The 21352-nt window shown below is 44.7% G+C and overlaps 1 long non-coding RNA gene across 1 annotated transcript; it reads left to right on the top strand.

The window, feature by feature from the left end:
• The first annotated feature begins 6927 nt into the window (after positions 1-6927).
• On the top strand, positions 6928-7830 carry LOC140106401 (uncharacterized). Its single transcript, XR_011850779.1, has 3 exons — positions 6928-6961; positions 7322-7396; positions 7759-7830. It is a non-coding gene; the product is annotated as an uncharacterized lncRNA (long non-coding RNA).
• The last annotated feature ends 13522 nt before the right edge of the window (positions 7831-21352 follow it).

Genomic DNA, 21352 nt, shown 5'->3' on the forward strand with positions numbered 1-21352 from the left:
AACGGCTTACTTAGGCCTACAATAGCGTTATATTTCCCTTTTTTTTGTTTGCTTGTGGCTGGCCTTGCTGGCACTAGTAGTGCAGCTAGTACCATACTGTGAGGAATTTGCTGGGAGACCTGCGACCGTTGTGTTTAGCTCTTAGTGACACGCATATCCACCTCAAACACCGAAGTGGGACAATTTATTAGGGGTTTGAGTAGAATTAGGCAGAGTCTGCAGATTTTTTTTTTTTTATCTGTATTTCATTTTATAGCTCAAACTCCTCTTGCAAAGCCGTGTGCTCTCATTGTAGGCTACAAAATAGCCATAGGAGAACCCCAACGGCTTACTTAGGCCTACAATAGCGTTATATTTCCCTTTTTTTTGTTTGCTTGTGGCTGGGCTTGCTGGCACTAGTAGGGCAGCTAGTACCATACTGTGAGGAATTTGCTGGGAGACCTGCGACCGTTGTGTTTAGCTCTTAGTAACACGCATATCCACCTCCAACACCGAAGTGGGACAATTTATTAGGGGTTTGAGTAGAATTAGGCAGAGTCTGCTGATTTTTTTTTTTTTAGCTGTATTTCATTTTATAGCTCAAACTCCTCTTGCAAAGCAGTGTGCTCTCATTGTAGGCTACAAAATAGCCATAGGAGAACCCCAACGGCTTACTTAGGCCTACAATAGCGTTATATTTCCCTTTTTTTTGTTTGCTTGTGTCTGGGCTTGCTGGCACTAGTAGTGCAGCTAGTACCATACTGTGAGGAATTTGCTGGGAGACCTGCGACCGTTGTGTTTAGCTCTTAGTGACACGCATATCCTCCTCCAACACCGAAGTGGGACAATTTATTAGGGGTTTGAGTAGAATTAGGCAGAGTCTGCTGATTTTTTTTTTTTTTTAGCTGTATTTCATTTCATAGCTCAAACTCCTCTTGCAAAGCAGTGTGCTCTCATTGTAGGCTACAAAATAGCCATAGGAGAACCCCAACGGCTTACTTAGGCCTACAATAGCGTTATATTTCCCTTTTTTTTGTTTGCTTGTGGCTGGCCTTGCTGGCACTAGTAGTGCAGCTAGTACCATACTGTGAGGAATTTGCTGGGAGACCTGCGACCGTTGTGTTTAGCTCTTAGTGACACGCATATCCACCTCAAACACCGAAGTGGGACAATTTATTAGGGGTTTGAGTAGAATTAGGCAGAGTCTGCAGATTTTTTTTTTTTTAGCTGTATTTCATTTTATAGCTCAAACTCCTCTTGCAAAGCCGTGTGCTCTCATTGTAGGCTACAAAATAGCCATAGGAGAACCCCAACGGCTTACTTAGGCCTACAATAGCGTTATATTTTCCTTTTTTTTGTTTGCTTGTGGCTGGCCTTGCTGGCACTAGTAGTGCAGCTAGTACCATACTGTGAGGAATTTGCTGGGAGACCTGCGACCGTTGTGTTTAGCTCTTAGTGACACGCATATCCACCTCCAACACCGAAGTGGGACAATTTATTAGGGGTTTGAGTAGAATTAGGTCTGCAGATTTTTTTTTTTTTAGCACAAAATCCAGTTGTGTGCTGTCAGTGTAGGTTAGAAACTAGCCATAGCAATAGGATAGCATTGTTTTGTTAAAAAAAATAAAAAAATTAAAAAAAATAAACACAAAAAAATTATTTTTTTTTAAGTTTACACTTTAATTTGGAAAATGTTTAACCCGAGGGCTAGGGGTAGAGGACGAGGGCGTGGACATGGGCGTCCAACTACTGCAGGGGTCAGAGGCCGTGGTCCTGGGCGGGGTGAGACACCACCTGCTGATGAGGGAGCAGGGGAACGCCGCAGAGGTACACTCCCTAGGTTCATCATGTCTCAAGTTACTGGGACTCGTGGTAGAGCACTGTTGAAGCCAGAACAGTGCGAAGAGGTGATGTCGTGGATTGCGGACAATGCTTCTAGCCATTTGTCCACCAGTCAGTCTTCCACGCAGTCCACCCATGTCACCGAAATCGGCACTCCTCCGGCTCCTCCACCTCAGCCTCCTTCCCCCCAGTCTGCCCCCTCCCACCAAAATTTGGCATTTGAACCGGCATACTCTGAGGAACTGTTTTCTGGACCCTTCCCACAGTCACAAACCACTTGTCCTGCTGCTGCTGAGCTATTTTCCGATGCCCAGGTTTTCCACCAGTCGCAGTCTGTGGGTGATGATGACATTATTCACGTAGTGGAAGAAGTGTGTAAAGAGGTGTCGGACGATGAGGAGACACAGTTGTCAGACAGTGGTGAAGTTGTTGTCAGGGCAGGAAGTCCGAGGGGGGAGCAGACTGAGGGATCGGAGGATGATGAGGTGACAGACCCAAGCTGGGTTGATAGGCCGGGTGAACACAGTGCTTCTGAGACGGAGGCGAGTCCTATAGCAGAACAGGTTGGAAGAGGCAGTGGTGGGGCCAGACGGAGAGGCAGGGCCAGAGCTGGTGCATCAGCGCCAAATGTTGCCCGTAGTCAAGCTCCCGTGGCGAGGGCTAGATTTTCAGAAGTCTGGAGGTTCTTTAAAGAAACACCGGATGACCGACGGACTGTGGTGTGCAACCTTTGCCAAACCAGGATCAGCAGGGGTTCCACCACTACTAGCTTAACTACCACCAGTATGCGCAGGCATCTGAATGCTAAACACCCCACTCAATGGCACCAAGCCCGTTCACCTCCGGCCGGGCACACCACTGCGCCTTCCCCTGTGTCATCTGCTAGTCAGCCCCCTGCCCAGGACCCAAGCCCAAACACCTGCGAAAACCCCATCGTCGCCTCCACGATCCTCCACAGCATCCACCAGCGTTCAGCTCTCCATACCCCAGACGCTGGAGTGCAAAAGGAGGTATAGCGCAACCCACCCACACGCCCAAGCCCTCAACGTCCACATCTCCAAGTTGCTTAGCCTGGAGATGCTGCCCTATAGGCTGGTAGAGACCAAGGCCTTTCGAAACCTCATGGCGGCGGCCGCCCCTCGGTATTCGGTCCCCAGCCACCACTACTTTTCCCGATGTGCCGTCCCAGCCCTGTAAAAGCACGTGTCAGAGTACATCCTCCGTGCCCTGACCAACGCCGTTTCTGACAAGGTCCATCTGACCACGGACACGTGGACGAGTGCTGCCGGGCAGGGCCACTATATATTGCTGACGGCACATTGGGTTAACTTGGTGGAGGCTGGGACCGAGTCTGACCCTGGGGCTGGTCATATACTGCCGACGCCGAGGATTGTGGGGCCTACCTCGGTCCAGGTCTCAAAGGCCTTCTATGCCTCCTCCTCCTCACACCCCTCCTCCACCTCCTCCTCTGAATTACCATCCGTGGGCATGGCGCCATCAGTCGGTAGCTCTAGGCACAGCAGCAGTGCCATCGCTAAGCAACAGCAGGCGGTGCTCAAACTGCTGAGCCTAGGCGATAAAAGGCACACCGCCCAAGAGTTATTACAGGGCATCACGGCGCAGACTGATCTGTGGCTGGCACCGCTGAACCTGAAGCCAGGCATGGTTGTGTGTGACAACGGCCGTAACCTGGTGGCGGCACAGATGCTGCCACTCTCAGGGCAGCGCAGCACCGCCTCCAACTGTCCGCTCACCGACTGTTGTGCGACGTGCCCAAGAGGTGGAATTCAACACTGACCATGTTATCCAGAGTTTGCCAGCAGCGCAGAGCGATTGTAGACTGCCAGATGTCAACTTCCACCAGAACTGGTAGTCAGGTCAGTCAGCTTCCTCAAGTCTACAATGAGGAGTGGACGTAGATGTCTGATATCTGTCAGGTGCTGAGTAACTTTGAGGAGTCAACACAGATGGTCAGTGGTGATGCCGCCATCATCAGCCTCACCATCCCGCTGCTTAGCCTGTTGAAAAACTCTCTGGTCAGCATGAAGTCGGAAGCTTTGCGCTCGTCACAAGAGACGGGGGAAGAAGATTCCCTTGTTGATAGCCAAAGCACCCTTAGGTCTGTTTCTCAGCGCATATCGGAGGAGGTGGAGGTGGAGGAGGATGTGGAGGAAGAGGAGGAGAATGTTGGCGAGACAGAAGAGGGGACCATTGTTCAGTCCTTCACTGTTCAGTGTGTATGGGCAGAAGAAGAGGAGTTGGAGGAGTTGGAGGAGGAGGAAATGGACAGTCAGGCCAGTGAGGGGAGTGAATTCTTGCGCGTTGGGACTCTGGCGCATATGGCAGATTTCATGCTAAGCTGCCTATCCTGTGACCCTCGCGTTCAAAGAATTTATTCCAGCACCGATTACTGGGCATTCACTCTCCTGGACCCACGGTACAAGCAAAATCTTTCCACTCTCATCCCTGGAGAGGAAAGGAGTGTGAGAATGCATGAATACCAGCAGGCCCTGGTGCACAAGCTGAAACAGTATTTCCCTTCTGACAGCGCTAGCGGCAGAGGGCGTACTTCTGCGGGACAAGTAGCGAGGGAGAGTAGGCGAGCAGGCAGCTTGTCCAGCACTGGCAGGGGTACGCTTTACAAGGCCTTTGCCAGTTTTATGTCACCCCAGCAAGACACTGTCACCTGTCCCCAGTCTCAGCAGAGTAGGGCTGATCTTTACAGAAAGATGGTGAGGGAGTACGTAGCTGACCATACCATCGTCCTAAATGATCACACAGCTCCCTACAACTACTGGGTTTCAAAGCTGGACATGTGGCACGAACTGGCGCTGTACGCCTTGGAGGTTCTTGCCTGCCCTGCCGCTAGCGTGTTGTCCGAGCGGGTTTTCAGTGCAGCTGGTGGCATCATCACCGATAAGCGTACACGCCTGTCGACTGACAGCGCTGACAGGCTGACGCTTATCAAGATGAATAAAGCCTGGATTTCTCCGCATTTCCATTCTCCACCAGGTGAAAGAAGCTGAACCTGAATAATGTATGCACTCCTCCTCCTCATTGTCCTCCTTCTCCTCCTCTTTGTACACTAAAGCAGAGGAAACTGCCAATTTTTTTGTCAGGGCCAACTGGCTCTGGCTATCGTACTCTATGTGTTTAATTTTTCTGATGGGTCAACTACCCTGTCCTCTGTTTTAAACATACAGGCACTCAATCTATGTAATTTTTCTGGAGGACCAGCTACCTGCTCCTCTGGTTTGAAAACTTTTTTGGACTGCCACCTACAGGCACTCAATTTATTTAATCTTTTTGGAGGACCAGCTACCTGCTCCTCTGGTTTGAAAACTTTTTTGGACTGCCACATACAGGCACTCAATCTATGTAATTTTTCTGGAGGACCAGCTACCTGCTCCTCTGGTTTGAAAACTTTTTTGGACTGCCACATACAGGCACTATCCAAATTACATTGTCTCCATAGCAGCCTCCACACGTCGTCTTTTTAGCTGCCTTCACACGTTATCTCCATTGCTACCTCCACACGTCATCGCCATAGCTGCCTCCAAAAGTAGTCCATATAGCTGCCTCCATACATGGTCCCCTTATCAAACGAGCTGTGTCAGGCAGAATTTTGGGTTGTTTTCATGGCTTCCACATCAAACTTGTTAACTTTGTCGCCACCCTGCTGTGTAATCCACAAAATATACTGGCAAACTTTTATCATTTACCAATATTATTTCAGCGCTTCTTGCGCATCTGTTTACATTCCCCTCACCCGCCATATCCTAAACTTATAAGAACGCTACTACACTTGATCTTATACAAAAGGTTCTTAAAAGTGCTGTTTGGGGAGTAGCCTAGAGACAGGGGCTTGGATTGGCGAAAGCTCGCCTGGCAGCGGAGCGCCAGCTCCATCCCAAGATCCAACTAACATAGTTTTAACTGCAGCACCTTTAATCTACTACTAGTTCACTGCCTCCATACATGTTCCCCTTATCAAACGAGCTGTGTCAGGCAGAATTTTGGGTTGTTTTCATGGCTTCCACATCAAACTTGTTAACTTTGTCGCCACCCTGCTGTGTAATCCACAAAATATACTGGCAAACTTTTATCATTTACCGATATTATTTGAGCGCTTCTTGCTCACCTCCTCTCTGGTTCCTCTCTGCCACCCATTGGTTTTAAGCCTGAGTCCATTTGGGATATGTTGCCAAGACTCTCTCTAGCCTGCCGCTGCTGCCGCTGCCTCAGCATGCCGTCCCCTATAGTGTCAGGGTCAATTATTGGATGTTTTAGATGCTATCTAGCCTCATTCGGTCACTCTGTCATTGCCATGCTGTTGCCCATAGTTTTGGCATAATGGTGCGATTAAGCAGCCTCAGAGGCATCCATGCATGCTGCCCCTGCTGTTTCCTGTCCATTTCCGTGGTGTTTCCATCCTTTTCTGAGGTTCCCAGGTGCTTGGCCAAGCTTCCCTGTGCAGATCCTTGGTCCCCTTGAAAAATGCTCGAGTCTCCCATTGACTTCAATGGGGCTCGTTATTCGAGACGAGCACTCGAGCATCGGGAAAAGTTCATCTCGAATAACGAGTACCCGAGCATTTTAGTGCTTGCTCATCTCTAACTACCACTAATCCAACAGAAATTTTTGGTAGAGAAGATAGCATTTATTTTACACACAATTACTTCTCCTTGCAGAACTCCATCTACCTGCAGAAGAAAGGTAAGGTGTGGGGAGCAAGTTTGCCCCTAGCTTTGCGAACATCTTTGTTGGCATCTTCGAGGAGAAATTCATCTATTTGTTTGCTAAAGACCCAAACAGCAATAGCTGTGGGCTGGAATTTACTGAACAAATTGTTACCAAGAAATAGAGTTCTTGGATATTACTGTGTATCATGAGGAACAATCGATCAAGACCAAAACCTACTTCAAGAAGATAGACAGTAACAGCTACCTGATGCTTGCATTCTTTGTTTGCTTAGCATAATATTCTGCTAAGTATATTATTCTGAGAAGTATGCTGCAGTTATACATTGAATGGATATAACATCAAACTCTCTTCTCTTCTACAGGTATATATCTCTGATTGCTGAATCATTTTTCACCTATCTACTGTGTCTTTAAATCCAGTCTCACTCTCTGCAATGGTATATAGCTGTTAATTGCCCTAGTATTGCATGTGTCTGTTTCTTTCTGTAACATTTGACCCTTTTCTGTCTTACCTGATTTAATGTTCATCTATGCCCCTCAATGAGTTTGTTTTTCTGTTTAGAACTTGAACCACATGTGCGAAGTCTCCTAGATGAATTGTTTTATGAGTTAAATGAGGGCCTGGTCTTTTGTCTTCTCTTGGTATAAATTTAGTGATAGTATCGGATGCTTGCATTTCCAGATGCTTGCATTCTTTGTTTGCTTAGCATAATATTCTGCCAAGTATAATATTCTGAGAAGTATGCTGCAGTTATACATTGAATGGATATTACATCAAACTCTCTTCTCTTCTACAGTTATATATCTCTGATTGCTGAATCATTTTTCACCCATCTACTGTGTCTTTAAATCCAGTCTCACTCTCTGCAATTGTATATAGCTGTTAATTGCCCTAGTATTGCATGTATCTGTTTCTTTCTGTAACATTTGACCTTTTTCTGTCCTACCTGATTTAATGTTCATCTATGCCCCTCAATGAGTTTGTTTTTCTCTGTTTAGAACTTGAACCACATGTGCTAAGTCTCCTAGATGAATTGTTTTACGAGTTAAATGAGGGCCTGGTCTTTTGTCTTCTCTGGGTATAAATTTAGTGATAGTATAGGATGCTTGCATTTCCAGATGCTTGCATTCTTTGTTTGCTTAGCATAATACTCTGCTGAGTATAATATTCTGTGAAGTATGCTGCAGTTATACATTGAATTGATGTAACATCAAACTCTCTTCTCTTCTACAGGTATATATCTCTGATTGCTGAATCATTTTTCACCCATCTACTGTGTCTTTAAATCCAGTCTCACTCTCTGCAATGGTATATAGCTGTTAATTGCCCTAGTATTGCATATATCTGTTTCTTTCTGTAATATTTGACCCTTTTCTGTCCTCCTGATTTAATGTTCATCTATGCCCCTCACTGAGTTTGTTTTTCTCTGTTTAGAACTTGAACCACATGTGTTAAGTCTCCTAGATGAATTGTTTTACGAGTTAAATGAGGGCCTGGTCTCTTGTCTTCTCTGGGTATAAATTTAGTGATAGTATAGGATGCTTGCATTCCCAGATGCTTGCATTCTTTGTTTGCTTAGCATAATATTCTGCCAAGTATAATATTCTGTGAAGTATGCTGCAGTTATACATTGCAGTTAGACAGGGCACAAGACAGGTTAGATGGCAGAGATAAATGAACAATTATGTTTTCCTAAAAATGTTTTTGATTTTCTCTCTGTTTGCTATGGTTGTTTTACTTGCCTACCGTCCATCTATTTCACCAGTACCAACTATCCAAATCAATGCCTCCCTTCTTCACTCACCTTTCTTTACCACTCACACACTGTATACAATATGTAACCAGACTAACTTATCACAGTCTTCTCCTGTGAAGCAAGAAATAACTTCTTATAAATATCTAAAGCATCTATTGTCTCTTCTCTTTCTCTTTCTGCTTGCTGCAGGGGACATCTCTCCTAACCAAGGCCCACCTTCTGCTTATTTTAACGCTTCACACAGAAACCCTGCTAATCTTATAAAGTTTCAGTGTATCCCCTCTTCTCCTCCCCCACCCATAACCCCTTTTAAATGTGCCCTATGGAACGCCCGCTTTGTGTGTAATAAACTAGAATCAGTTCATGACCTTTTCTTTTAACATGCTTGCCATTACGGAAACATGGATCCAGCAGGATGACTCCGCCTCCGTTGCGGCATTGTCTTATGGCGGTTTACACTTTTCTCACTGTTCCAGACTGTTCCAGAGAATAGGAAGGGAGGAGGGGTCGGCATACTCCTCTCTCCACAATGCATTTTCCAGGTCATTCCTCCTGTACCCTCTCTTACTTTCCCATCTTTTGAGGTTCACACCCTTAGACTTTTCTGCCCATTCTCTCTTCAAGTGGCTGTAGTATACTGTCCTCCTGGCTCACCCTGTCAGTGGTTCCTTGACCACTTTGCCTCTTGGCTCTCTCACTTTCTATCCTGTGACATTCCAACCATCATCTTGGGAGACTTCAACATCCCTGTTAACACTGCCATTTCCCCTCCTGCCTCTCAGCTCTTAGCACTAACTACTTCTCTAGGTTTTTCATAACTCTGCGATTCCCCCACTCATAGTGAGGGAAACACCCTCGATTTGGTCTTCTCCCGACCATCTTCAATATCTGATTTTACCAATTCCTCCTTCCCACTTTCAGACTATAATCTCCTTTCTTTTACTTTCAATAATCCTTCACCTTCTCAGAACCCTTCCACCCATCATTCATACCGAAATCCACGTACAATAGATACTCACCAACTCAAAGAAAGCTTACAGTCTGCACTATCCCCCATCTCCTCTTTCACCTGTCCAAACCTGGCTACTAACCACTATAATCACACGCTAGATGAGATGGCACCACTTGCTATCCGAAATTTTCATCCAAATTTAATCTCATATCTTCTCTCTCCAACAACCCCTCTCTTTGATATTCTTCACCATTACTAACACCAAAGGTGCAGCCACCTGTCACAGACCTTGGGGCTGAAGATCTGGCCACATACTTAAAGGATAAAATTGATTGCATTCATCAGCAAATAATTGCTCAATCCACTCACCCCACTTAACCCCTTCCCTCCGGGTCCTTATCTTGTTCACTCTCTTCCTTTGAGCCAGTCACAGAGGAAGAAGTGTCCAGGCTCCTTTCCTCTGCTCGCCCCACTACCTGCATCAGTGACGCACATCCCCTCACATCTCGTACAGTCTCTCTCCCTAGCAGTCACTTCTCACATCACTAAAATTTTCAACCTCTCTCTCTCTTCTGGTGTCGTCCCCTCTTCTTTCAAGCATGCTGTTGTTACCCCTTTAGTAAAGAAACCATCACTGGACCCATACAATGCTACCAACTACAGACCAGTTTCTAACCTCCTTTTAATCTCCAAACTTCTGGAACGCCTGGTCTATTCTCGACTAACCCGCTATCTCTCAGCTAACTCCCTCTTTGACCCCATGCAATCTGGTTTCCGCTCTATGTATTCCACTGAAACTGTTCTTTCTCAAGTCTCCAATGATCTCCTCTCTGCAAAATCCAAAGGTGACTATTCTCTCCTCATTCTCCTGGATCTATTGGCAGCGTTCAATACTGTGGATCACCAGCTCCTCCTTGGAATGCTTCGCTCCACTGGCCTAAAGGTTTTCTTCCCATCTCTGTGACCGCACTTTCAGTGTCTCCTTTTCTGGATCTTTCTCTTCTCATCTTCCTCTCAGTGTCAGGGTTCCTCAGGGCTCAGTCCTAGGTCCTCTTCTCTTCTCCCTCTATACTGCCCCCATTGGACAAACCATCAGCAAATTTGGTTTCCAGTATCATCTTTATGCTGATGATACCCAGCTATATACTTCTGCACATAACATCACCCCTGCCTTAATCCAGAACACTAGTGACTGTCTCTCTGCTGTCTCTAACATCATGTTCTCTCTCTTCTTGAAATTTAATCTTTCTATGACTGAACTTTTTGTCTTTCCACCATCTACTAACCAACCCATCCCTGACCTCTCCATCTCGGGCTGTGGGATCACTATAGCACCGAGGCAGCAGGCCCGCTGTCTTGGGGTTGTGCTGGACTCTGACCTCTCTTTTTCAACATATATTCAATCTCTTGCTCGCTCTTGCCGGATGCATCTCAGAAACATCTCCAGAATCCGACCATTTCTGACATTTGAAACTTCTAAAATGCTAATTGTTGCACTTATTCACTCTGGACTAGACTACTGTAACTCCCTACTAATCGGTCTTCCACTCGCTAAACTCTTTCCTCTTCAATCTATTCTTAATGCAGCAGCCAAACTCGTCTTTCAGGCCAACACTGGCTGCCTGTCTCCTTCTGTATTCATTTTAAAATAATAAACCTAATCCACAGAGCTCTAAATAATGCTGCACCTCCCTATCTCTCTTCTCTCATCTCAGTCTATCGCCCTTCCCGTGCTCTTCGATCTGCCAGTGACATTAGATTAATCTCTACCTTAATTTGAACCTCTCATGCACGTCTCCAGGACGTCTCCCATTCTCTGGAATGGCCTTCCCCGGACTCTCAGACTAATACCCACCCTCCAAAGTTTCAAACATGCTCTTAAAACCCATCTCTTTAGGCAAGCCTATAACACTCGCTAACTGCATGAAGTGTCAACTCTCCCTTTACTAATCCCTCCTATGCCCTCCTCCAGTCTGTTATTTGGCAAACAGCAGATATTTACCAAGCTCCAGGCTTCTCTGCAGTCCTTTTCACCTAGGACCCCGTAAATAAGATGGCGGCTGATGGCTGGTTCAAGCAGCAAAATTTTTATTTATTAAATTATTTATTAAATTATTTATTGCTCCCTTATATAGAATGGCTGAACCATTATACAACCTCTTGTGTCAACACCCTCATAGTTGTATATGTCCCCTATGATTTGTAAAGCACTACAGAATTTAATGGCACTATATAATTAAAGATTATTATTATTATTATTACCTGGAGTTTAAAAGCAGCCTTAAAAAGTGTCTCACAAACATCCCCTTTGGACTGTCTAAACTAAAAGAAAGATTTGCAACAAAAGGTTATCCCGCCATCTTCTAAATGAAGTATACACGAGAACGGGTTCCCTGGACCAGAAAAGCTGCCTTTCAACTAAATCGGACGCTCCTATAGCAGAACCTCAACAAACTAGACTCAAATTCATTACTACATACTCCAGTGAGCACTCAGATATTAAAAGGATCCTCCACAAACATTGGGGGATTCTATTAAATGACCCATACCTTAAAGAAATTATACCAAAAAAACCACAATTGACATTTAGACGTTCCAAAACATTAAAAAAATCTTATCGCTGAGTCGTCTGAAACCCATCACCAGTGCCTCTACAGTCACTACATCTTTATTTCCAAAAACAATAGGTTGTTTCAGATGTAGCCACACAAGCTGCAAGTGCTGTGAGATGATTTCTCATAGATGTACAAGCTTTATCTCCAACACCACAGGGGAGACATAGATCATAAAAGATTTCATAAACTGCAGCAGCAATTATGTCATTTATCTTTTAGAATGTACTTGTAAATTACAGTACATTGGACGGACCATCCAACCCCTAAGAGAGAGACTGAATAAACACTGCAGCAACATTAAAAAAGGTTTCGTGAAACATAGTGGGGCAAATTTACTTACCCATTCCCTGCGCGATCCCCGAGGTACGTTGACCGATGAGGATGAAGTCTGCCGCCAATCAACAAGATTGTGCACACGAGATCCTGCATGTGTTGCTTCCCCGCTCAGATCGTCCTGAGTTCACCTTCTTCTTCCCGGTGTATGTGAGTGCATGCCTTGCGACACAATTTGAATTTTTAATCCCGCGCTTAGTCCAAATCTGTCTGGTTGTCCGACGGCCAAGCCCCCGATTTGTGGTGCATGCAAAACCCGATGGAAATGCGGTCCATTGACCCTTAGTGTATGTGCCCCAGTGTCTCCAAACATGCCGCAGAGTGCCATGACTGTAACTCTCACATGACTGTGAATGCTATCATTCCCCCACGTGTATCATTATCCACAAATACAATATGGCTATTTCCCTTGACTTGGTCATTTCCTATCCCTTCTACATATTTATTCTCCTTAAAAAACTGCTGTACTATGCCTTTCCATAATTACTTTACTTTAATTATTTATTTATTTTTCTAATGCTTTAGCCACCCAGTCATATTTATTATCAGTCACATTTTTCCTATTCCATTTTAGAGTACTCTGTTTAGACTTCGTTAGTTTTCGGTACACCTATACACACATAGAAATAAGACAAAAATTCCTTTCCTTGTCGTTCTGTGCGTGTTCTGGTTGCCAAGGGAACCATCAATGCCGGCACAACCTCTTGCGGGAAGCAAAGCTGCACCTCCACTTTAGCATGATTGCGCATGCGTGAACTCATCTCATTGTCACTTCCGTCCCTAGACTACAGCGAGTGGCCATCTTGGTGCACTCGTTTAAAGACAACTGTAGACTAGCTTCACTGGAATACACTGCTTACATCAAACAATTTGTAAGTAGAATTCATCTTGGGTGATTCACTTAAATGTACTGATTTACTTTATATCAGCATTGTTATCCTTGAGATCCTTTTGTTTTTGACTATTCCTGAGTGGCTAACCTAGTCATGTGATACTTACCTAATAGCCTATTCACTATCTACATCAGTCCGCTTGTTTTGATAAAGGAGTACCACCCCGAAACGCGCTAACAGGGACAATACATTGTTACATGCTATTGTAATTGTATTTTACCTCAGACTATTTTTTGGTTTTATCCTATTAAATGAACCTGATTTCATCCGGAGTAGAGTCAATTTTTATTGATGTGGATACTCCGTTGAGCTCATAGTGCTTTCCTATAATGCTTGTCTATAGCTCCAATAGGACTGGCCTTGCTTGCCAGTTCCTTTTGCCCGTTTGTTTTGTCTTGTACTGCACCTGCCTGGACAGCTTATGTGATCATCACTGTGTTTGGCTGTAGTTGGTTGGTTGCGGTGCATCCACTATGGCCAGTGTTGTGGTGAAATATCATCACAGTGGGGCAATGTGTAGTGATGGCAGTTATTCATCAGTCTGTTAGATTATCACTGGGAGCAGAGCATAAAAGGGAAAACCTGTTACTGAGAACTGCAAAATTGTGGGACTTTGCCTTCTTTAGAAAGACCGTAAAAATTTGTGGATCATAAAAGCAAACTATCTAAGCCCTCTTCTGTGGTTAATGACATTTAGTTTTATTTTATTCATTTATTTATAGCACTACAGGTTTTTGTATCAGATGTTCATATTCCTGGAATACCCCTTTACTTGTGTTAAATGCTGACTCTGTTGGAGTGGAGACACTGCACCTGGAAAATCATGATTTATTGCTCAGATTGTTATGGATGCGGTGATGCCAAATTTTTTTTGTGATTTAGTGTTTTCTGTACTTTATTACTTGTGTATAGGGAATTGTGGTGTTTTTGGGACTTTAACTTTGTTTTATTTAATGAAAAAAAAGTTTTTTTAATTTTTTTTTTTTTTACATTAAATGATATGTTGGCTTATACAAGTGATCTCCTGATCGCTTGTTCAAGCTCAGATTCAGTACAAAGTTCAATAAATGAGTATTACACTTTGTAAGCTGCGCATGGCCAGTGTATTACAGCCAGGGGCCCAGTTCCTTACGGAGGGGTATGATCCATGTCAAAATCACCTTACACGCTGCTGTCGTGTGATCGCGGAGTGTAAGGGGTTAACACCCATGATTGGAGGAACCACCAGTCGCAGGTGTTACAGACAGGTGTTTGGTATATACACTCACCGGCCACTTTATTAAATAAAATAAAGTCCCATAATCTCCCCAGTTACACATATAATGCAAATACAGTATATAAAACACAAAAACACACGAAAAATGTACATATTTGATATCACCGCATCCGTATTAATATGTACAATAAATCTAAATCAATATTGAACCCGCTCGGTGAACGATGAAAAAAAAAACTACGAAAAACTTCCCGTAATATACAATTTTTCATCAAACACCATCACAAAAAATGTTCTAAAAAGTGATTAAAAAAAAGCTACGTTCCCTAATATGATACGACTGAAAAGAACAACTCTTTTCGCAAAAAATAAGCCCTCAACCAGGTCTGACAACATAAAAATACAGAAGTTATGGCCCTAAAAAGGTGTCAATAGTAAAAACAATGCGATATTCTCCAATGTTGGTTTTGCTCAGGAAAATTGAGCAAAGATAAGAAAAACTATATAAATGAGGTATCACCGTAATCGTAGTGAACCAGAGAATAAAGATAAAATATTATTTTTACATTATGGTGAGCGGGGGAAAAAAATGCTAAAAATCCAAAATAAAAATTGATGATTTTATTTGTGTCACCCTTGAAATAGTTAATAAAATCTCATGAATAAGCTATGGACCCCCTAAATGAATTATCTATACATTGTATCTCATTCCGTAAAAAATAAGCCCTCATATGTTTGCATTACCAAAAAAAATAAAAATGTATAGGTCGTACAATGTGACAATGAAATCTGCTGTGAATGGCGCCTCCATTCATTCTATACTCGGCCGTGCGCCCGTACAGCAGTTTACCACCACATATGTGGTATCAGTACACTCGGGAGGAATTGGGCATCAAACGTTGCAGTGCGTTTCATCATTTAATTTATTCTGAAACTGTCAGTTTGGCCTAAATGAATGTATTTTCCAAAAAAATTCCATAGTTTCTAAATCGCAGGTCCATATTGTTTTAACCCATGTGAAACACTTAACCCCTAGGCGCACCAGGACGTTATAGTACGTCCCCGGGGCTAGATGCTTAGAGCACGGGGACGTTCTATAACGTCCTGCTTCTGGCACCGGCTCACGAACGGAGCCGGTACCAGAAGCAGCGGCTGTCAGCTGTCTAGTACAGCTGACAGCCTGCGCTAACACCCGCGATCGAAGCCGGCTCCGATCGCGGGTGTTAACCCGTTACACGCCGCAGTCAAACATGACCGCGGCGTGTAAGGGTGTTTGCGCTGTGGATCGGATCCCCCGTGCCGCTTACCGGGGGATCCGATCCACTTCTGGGCAGCTCCGAGGACTGGCATGTGCCCCGGAGCTGCCCGGTCTCCATGGCAGTCAGACCCCTTCCGGGTCTGACTGTAAACTGTCTGAGCATGCGCAAGCTTGCTCAGACAGTTTACACTGCTCTACAATAAAATAGTATTGTAGAGCAGTGTATTGAACTTAAACCAGTGATCAGAGCATCACTGGTTCAAGTTCAAGTATGTATAATTAAAAAAAAGTAAAAAACACTAAAGTTAACACATTAGAATAAATAAAAAATAAATGCATTAAAATATAAGCCCCTAAAATGTCACTTTCCTATAAAAACACTTAATAAAGTATAAAAAACACAAAAACACAAAAAAAACCCGCATATTTGGTATTGCCGCGTCCGTAACAATCTGTATAATAAAACAGAATCGTTACTGGACCCGCATGGTACACGCCGTAGAAAAAAAACGCAAAAACGTTCCAAAAAAAGATCATTTTTAATTAATACCCTATAAAAAATGCTCTAAAAAGTAATTTAAAAAATGTTATGCACTCCAAAATAAGCCCACTAAAAAGAACAACTCGTCTCGCAAAAAATAAGCCCCTAACCAGATTTGTCAGCCGAAAAATAAAAAAGTTATGCATATGAAAAGATGGTGATGCTAAAATGAACAAGATTTTCTCCAAATTGGTTTCTATTCAGTACAATTGAATAAAATACACAAAACCCCCACATATTTGGTATCCCTGCGTCCGTAACAATCTGCATAATAAAACAGAATCGTTATTAGATCTGCAAAGTGAACCCCGTAAAAATCTAAACAAAAAAAAGCTCCAGAAAAAAGATCATTTTCAATTAATACCCTATAAAAATGCTCTAAAAAGGGATTTAAAAAATGTTATGCACTCTAAAATAAGACCACTAAAAAGAACAATCCTTCTCGCAAAAAATAAGCCCTTAAACAGATTTGTGAGGCGAAAAATAAAAAGTTATGCATATGAAAGACGGTGATGCTAAAATTAACAACATTTTTGCCAAATTACTTTTTATTCAGTAAAAATGGGAAAAAATAAAAAATCTATATAAATGAGGTCTTTTTGTAATCGTGGCGACCCATAGAATAAAAATAATATACTATTTTTATGGTATGGTAAACAGCCAAAAAAAAACCCATAAAAATCTTCCTGAAAAGTGATTATTTTCATTTCCTCCACCAACAAAGAGTTAATAAAATCTCACCAATTAGCCTATAGATTCCCCCAAATTACGTACCAGAAAAGTGCATCTCATGTGGCAAAAGAAATAAGCCCCTATAGGTCCACATTAAAAAAAAGAAAAAAATTATAGCCTGTACAATGTGACATAGCAAATCTGATTTGGATGGCGCCTCCTTCCCTTCTATGCCCGGCCGTGCGCCCATACAGCAGGTTACCACCACATATAGAGTATCCGTGTACTTGGGAAAGATTGGGTAACAAATAGAGATGAGCGAACACTAAAATGCTCGGGTACTCGTTATTCGAGACGAACTTTTCCCGATGCTCGAGTGCTCGTCTCGAATAACGAACCCCATTGAAGTCAATGGGAGACTCGAGCATTTTTCAAGGGGACCAAGGCTCTGCACAGGGAAGCTTGGCCAAACACCTGGGAACCTCAGAAAAGGATGGAAACACCACGGAAATGGACAGGAAACAGCAGGGGCAGCATGCATGGATGCCTCTGAGGCTGCATAATCGCACCATTATGCCAAAATTATGGGCAACAGCATGGCCATGACAGAGTGACAGAATGAAGCTAGATAGCATCTAAAACATCCAATAATTGACCCTGACACTATAGGGGACGGCATGCAGAGGCAGCGGCAGCAGGCTAGAGAGTGGCATGGCGACATACCCTAAATGGACTCAGGCTTCAAACCAATGGGTGGCAGAGAGGAACCAAAGGAGGTGAGCAAGAAGCGCTCAAATAATATCGGTACATGATAAAAGTTTGCCAGTATATTTTGTGGATTACACAGCAGGGTGGCGACAAAGTTAACATGGAAGCCATGAAAACAACCCAAAATTCTGCCTGACACAGCTCGTTTGATAAGGGGACCATGTATGGAGGCAGTGAACTAGTAGTAGATTAAAGGTGCTGCAGTTAAAACTATGTTAGTTGGATCTTGGCATGGAGCTGGCGCTCCGCTGCCAGGCGAGCTTTCGCCAATCCAAGCCCCTGTCTCTAGGCTACTCCCCAAACAGCACTTCTAAGAACCTTTTGTATAAGATCAAGTGTAGTAGCGTTCTTATAAGTTTAGGATATGCCGGGTGAGGGGAATGTAAACAGATGCGCAAGAAGCGCTGAAATAATATCCCTAAATGGTAAAAGTTTGCAAGTATATTTTGGGGATTACACAGCAGGGTGGCGACAAAGTTAACAACTTTGATGTGGAATGCCCTGTAATAGCTCTTGGGCGGTGTGCCTTTTATCGCCTAGGCTCAGCAGTTTCAGCACCGCCTGCTGTCGCTTAGCGACGGCACTGCTGCTGTGCCTAGAGCTACCGACTGATGGCGCCATGCCCACGGATGGTAATTCGGAGGAGGAGGAGGTGGAGGAGGGGTGGGAGGAGGTATAGTAGGCCTTTGAGACCTGGACCGAGGTAGGCCCCGCAATTCTCTGCGTCGGCAGTATATGACCAGCCCCAGGGTCAGACTCGGTCCCAGCCTGCACCAAGTTAAGTGTAGTAGCGTTCTTATAAGTTTGGGATATGGCGGGTGAGGGGAATGTAAACAGATGCGCAAGAAGCGCATGATGCGCATGGAGCTGGCGTTCCGCTGCCAGGCGAGCTTTCGCCAATCCAAGCCCCTGTCTCTAGGCTACTCCCCAAACAGCACTTCTAAGAACCTTTTGTATAAGATCAAGTGTAGTAGCGTTCTTATAAGTTTAGGATATGCCGGGTGAGGGGAATGTAAACAGATGCGCAAGAAGCGCTGAAATAATATCCCTAAATGGTAAAAGTTTGCCAGTATATTTTGGGGATTACACAGCAGGGTGGTGACAAAGTTAACAACTTTGATGTGGAATCCATGAAAACAACCCAAATTTCTGCCTGACACACCTCGTTTGATAAAGGGACGATGTATGGAGGCAGCTATATGGACGACTTTTGGAGGTAGCAATGGAGACAACGTGTGGAGGCTGCTATGGAGACAATTTAATTTGGATAGTGCCTGTATGTGGCAGTCCCAAACATTTTTCAAACCAGAGGAGCAGGTAGGTGGCCCTCCAGTAAAATGGGATAGATTGAGTGCCTGTATGTGGCAGTCCCAAAAATGTTTCAAACCAGAGGAGCAGGTAGGTGGCCCTCCAGTAAAATGGAATAGATTGAGTGCCTGTATGTGGCAGTCCCAAAAATTGTTCAAACCAGAGGAGCAGGTAGGTGGCCCTGCAGTAAAATGGAATAGATTGAGTGCCTGTATGTGGCAGTCCCAAAAATTGTTCAAACCAGAGGAGCAGGTAGGTGGCCCTGCAGTAAAATGGAATAGATTGAGTGCCTGTATGTGGCAGTCCCAAAAATTGTTCAAACCAGAGGAGCAGGTAGGTGGCCCTGCAGTAAAATGGAATAGATTGAGTGCCTGTATGTGGCAGTCCCAAAAATTGTTCAAACCAGAGGAGCAGGTAGGTGGCCCTGCAGTAAAATGGAATAGATTGAGTGCCTGTATGTGGCAGTCCCAAAAATTGTTCAAACCAGAGGAGCAGGTAGGTGGCCCTGCAGTAAAATGGAATAGATTGAGTGCCTGTATGTGGCAGTCCCAAAAATGTTTCAAACCAGAGGAGCAGGTAGGTGGCCCTCCAGTAAAATGGAATAGATTGAGTGCCTGTATGTGGCAGTCCCAAAAATTGTTCAAACCAGAGGAGCAGGTAGGTGGCCCTGCAGTAAAATGGAATAGATTGAGTGCCTGTATGTGGCAGTCCCAAAAATGTTTCAAACCAGAGGAGCAGGTAGGTGGCCCTCCAGTAAAATGGAATAGATTGAGTGCCTGTATGTGGCAGTCCCAAAAATTGTTCAAACCAGAGGAGCAGGTAGGTGGCCCTGCAGTAAAATGGAATAGATTGAGTGCCTGTATGTGGCAGTCCCAAAAATTTTTTAAAACAGAGGACCGGGTAGGTGGCCCTCCAGAAAAATGGAATAGATTGAGTGCCTGTATGTGGCACTCACAAAAATTGTTTCAAACAGAGGACCGGGTAGGTGGCCCTCCAGAAAAATTAAATGCATGAAGTACTATAGCAAGAGCCAGTGGGCCCTGTCAAAAAATAGCCATTTTCCTCTGCTTTACTGTACAAAGAGGAGGAGAAGGAGGAAAATGAGGAGGAGGAGGAGGAGTGGATCAATTATTCAGGTTGAGCTTCCTTCACCTGGTGGAGATTGGAAATTCTGAGAAATCCAGCCTTTATTCATTTTAATAAGCGTCAGCCTGTCAGCGCTGTCAGTCGACAGGCGTGTACGCTTATCGGTGATGATGCCACCAGCTGCACTGAAAACCCGCTCGGACAAGACGCTAGCGGCAGGGCAGGCAAGAACCTCCAAGGCGTACAGCGCCAGTTCGTGCCACATGTCCAGCTTTGAAACCCAGTAGTTGTAGGGAGCTGTGTGATCATTTAGGACGATGGTATGGTCAGCTACGTACTCCCTCACCATCTTTCTGTAAAGATCAGCCCTACTCTGCCGAGACTGGGGACAGGTGACAGTGTCTTGCTGGGGTGACATAAAGCTGGCAAAAGCCTTGTAAAGCGTACCCTTGCCAGTGCTGGACAAGCTGCCTGCTCGCCTACTCTCCCTCGCTACTTGTCCCGCAGAACTACGCACTCTGCCGCTAGCGCTGTCAGAAGGGAAATACTGTTTCAGCTTGTGCACCAGGGCCTGCTGGTATTCATGCATTCTCACACTCCTTTCCTCTCCAGGGATGAGAGTGGGAAGATTTTGCTTGTACCGTGGGTCCAGGAGAGTGAACACCCAGTAATCGGTGCTGGAATAAATTCTTTGAACGCGAGGGTCACGGGATAGGCAGCCTAGCATGAAATCTGCCATATGCGCCAGAGTACCAACGCGTAAGAATTCACTCCCCTCACTGGCCTGACTGTCCATTTCCTCCTCCTCCAACTCCTCCAACTCCTCTTCTTCTGCCCATACACGCTGAACAGTGAAGGACTCAACAATGGTCCCCTCTTGTGTCTCGCCAACATTCTCCTCCTCTTCCTCCTCATCCTCCTCCACCTCCACCTCCTCCGATATGCGCTGAGAAACAGACCTCAGGGTGCTTTGGCTATCAACAAGGGAATATTCTTCCCCCGTCTCTTGTGACGAGCGCAAAGCTTCCGACTTCATGCTGACCAGAGAGTTTTTCAACAGGCCAAGCAGCGGGATGGTGAGGCTGATGATGGCGGCATCGCCACTGACCATCTGTGTTGACTCCTCAAAGTTACTCAGCACCTGACAGATATCAGACATCCACGTCCACTCCTCATTGTAGACTTGAGGAAGCTGACTGACCTGACTACCAGTTCTGGTGGAAGTTGACATCTGGCAGTCTACAATCGCTCTGCGCTGCTGGTAAACTCTGGATAACATGGTCAGTGTTGAATTCCACCTCGTGGGCACGTCGCACAACAGTCGGTGAGTGGGCAGTTGGAGGCGGCGCTGCGCTGCCCTGAGAGTGGCAGCATCTGGGCTGGACTTCCTGAAATGCGCACAGATGCGGCGCACCTTCGTGAGCAAATC

This window comes from Engystomops pustulosus, chromosome 11 (assembly GCF_040894005.1).
Source record: "Engystomops pustulosus chromosome 11, aEngPut4.maternal, whole genome shotgun sequence".
Taxonomy (NCBI): domain Eukaryota; kingdom Metazoa; phylum Chordata; class Amphibia; order Anura; family Leptodactylidae; genus Engystomops; species Engystomops pustulosus.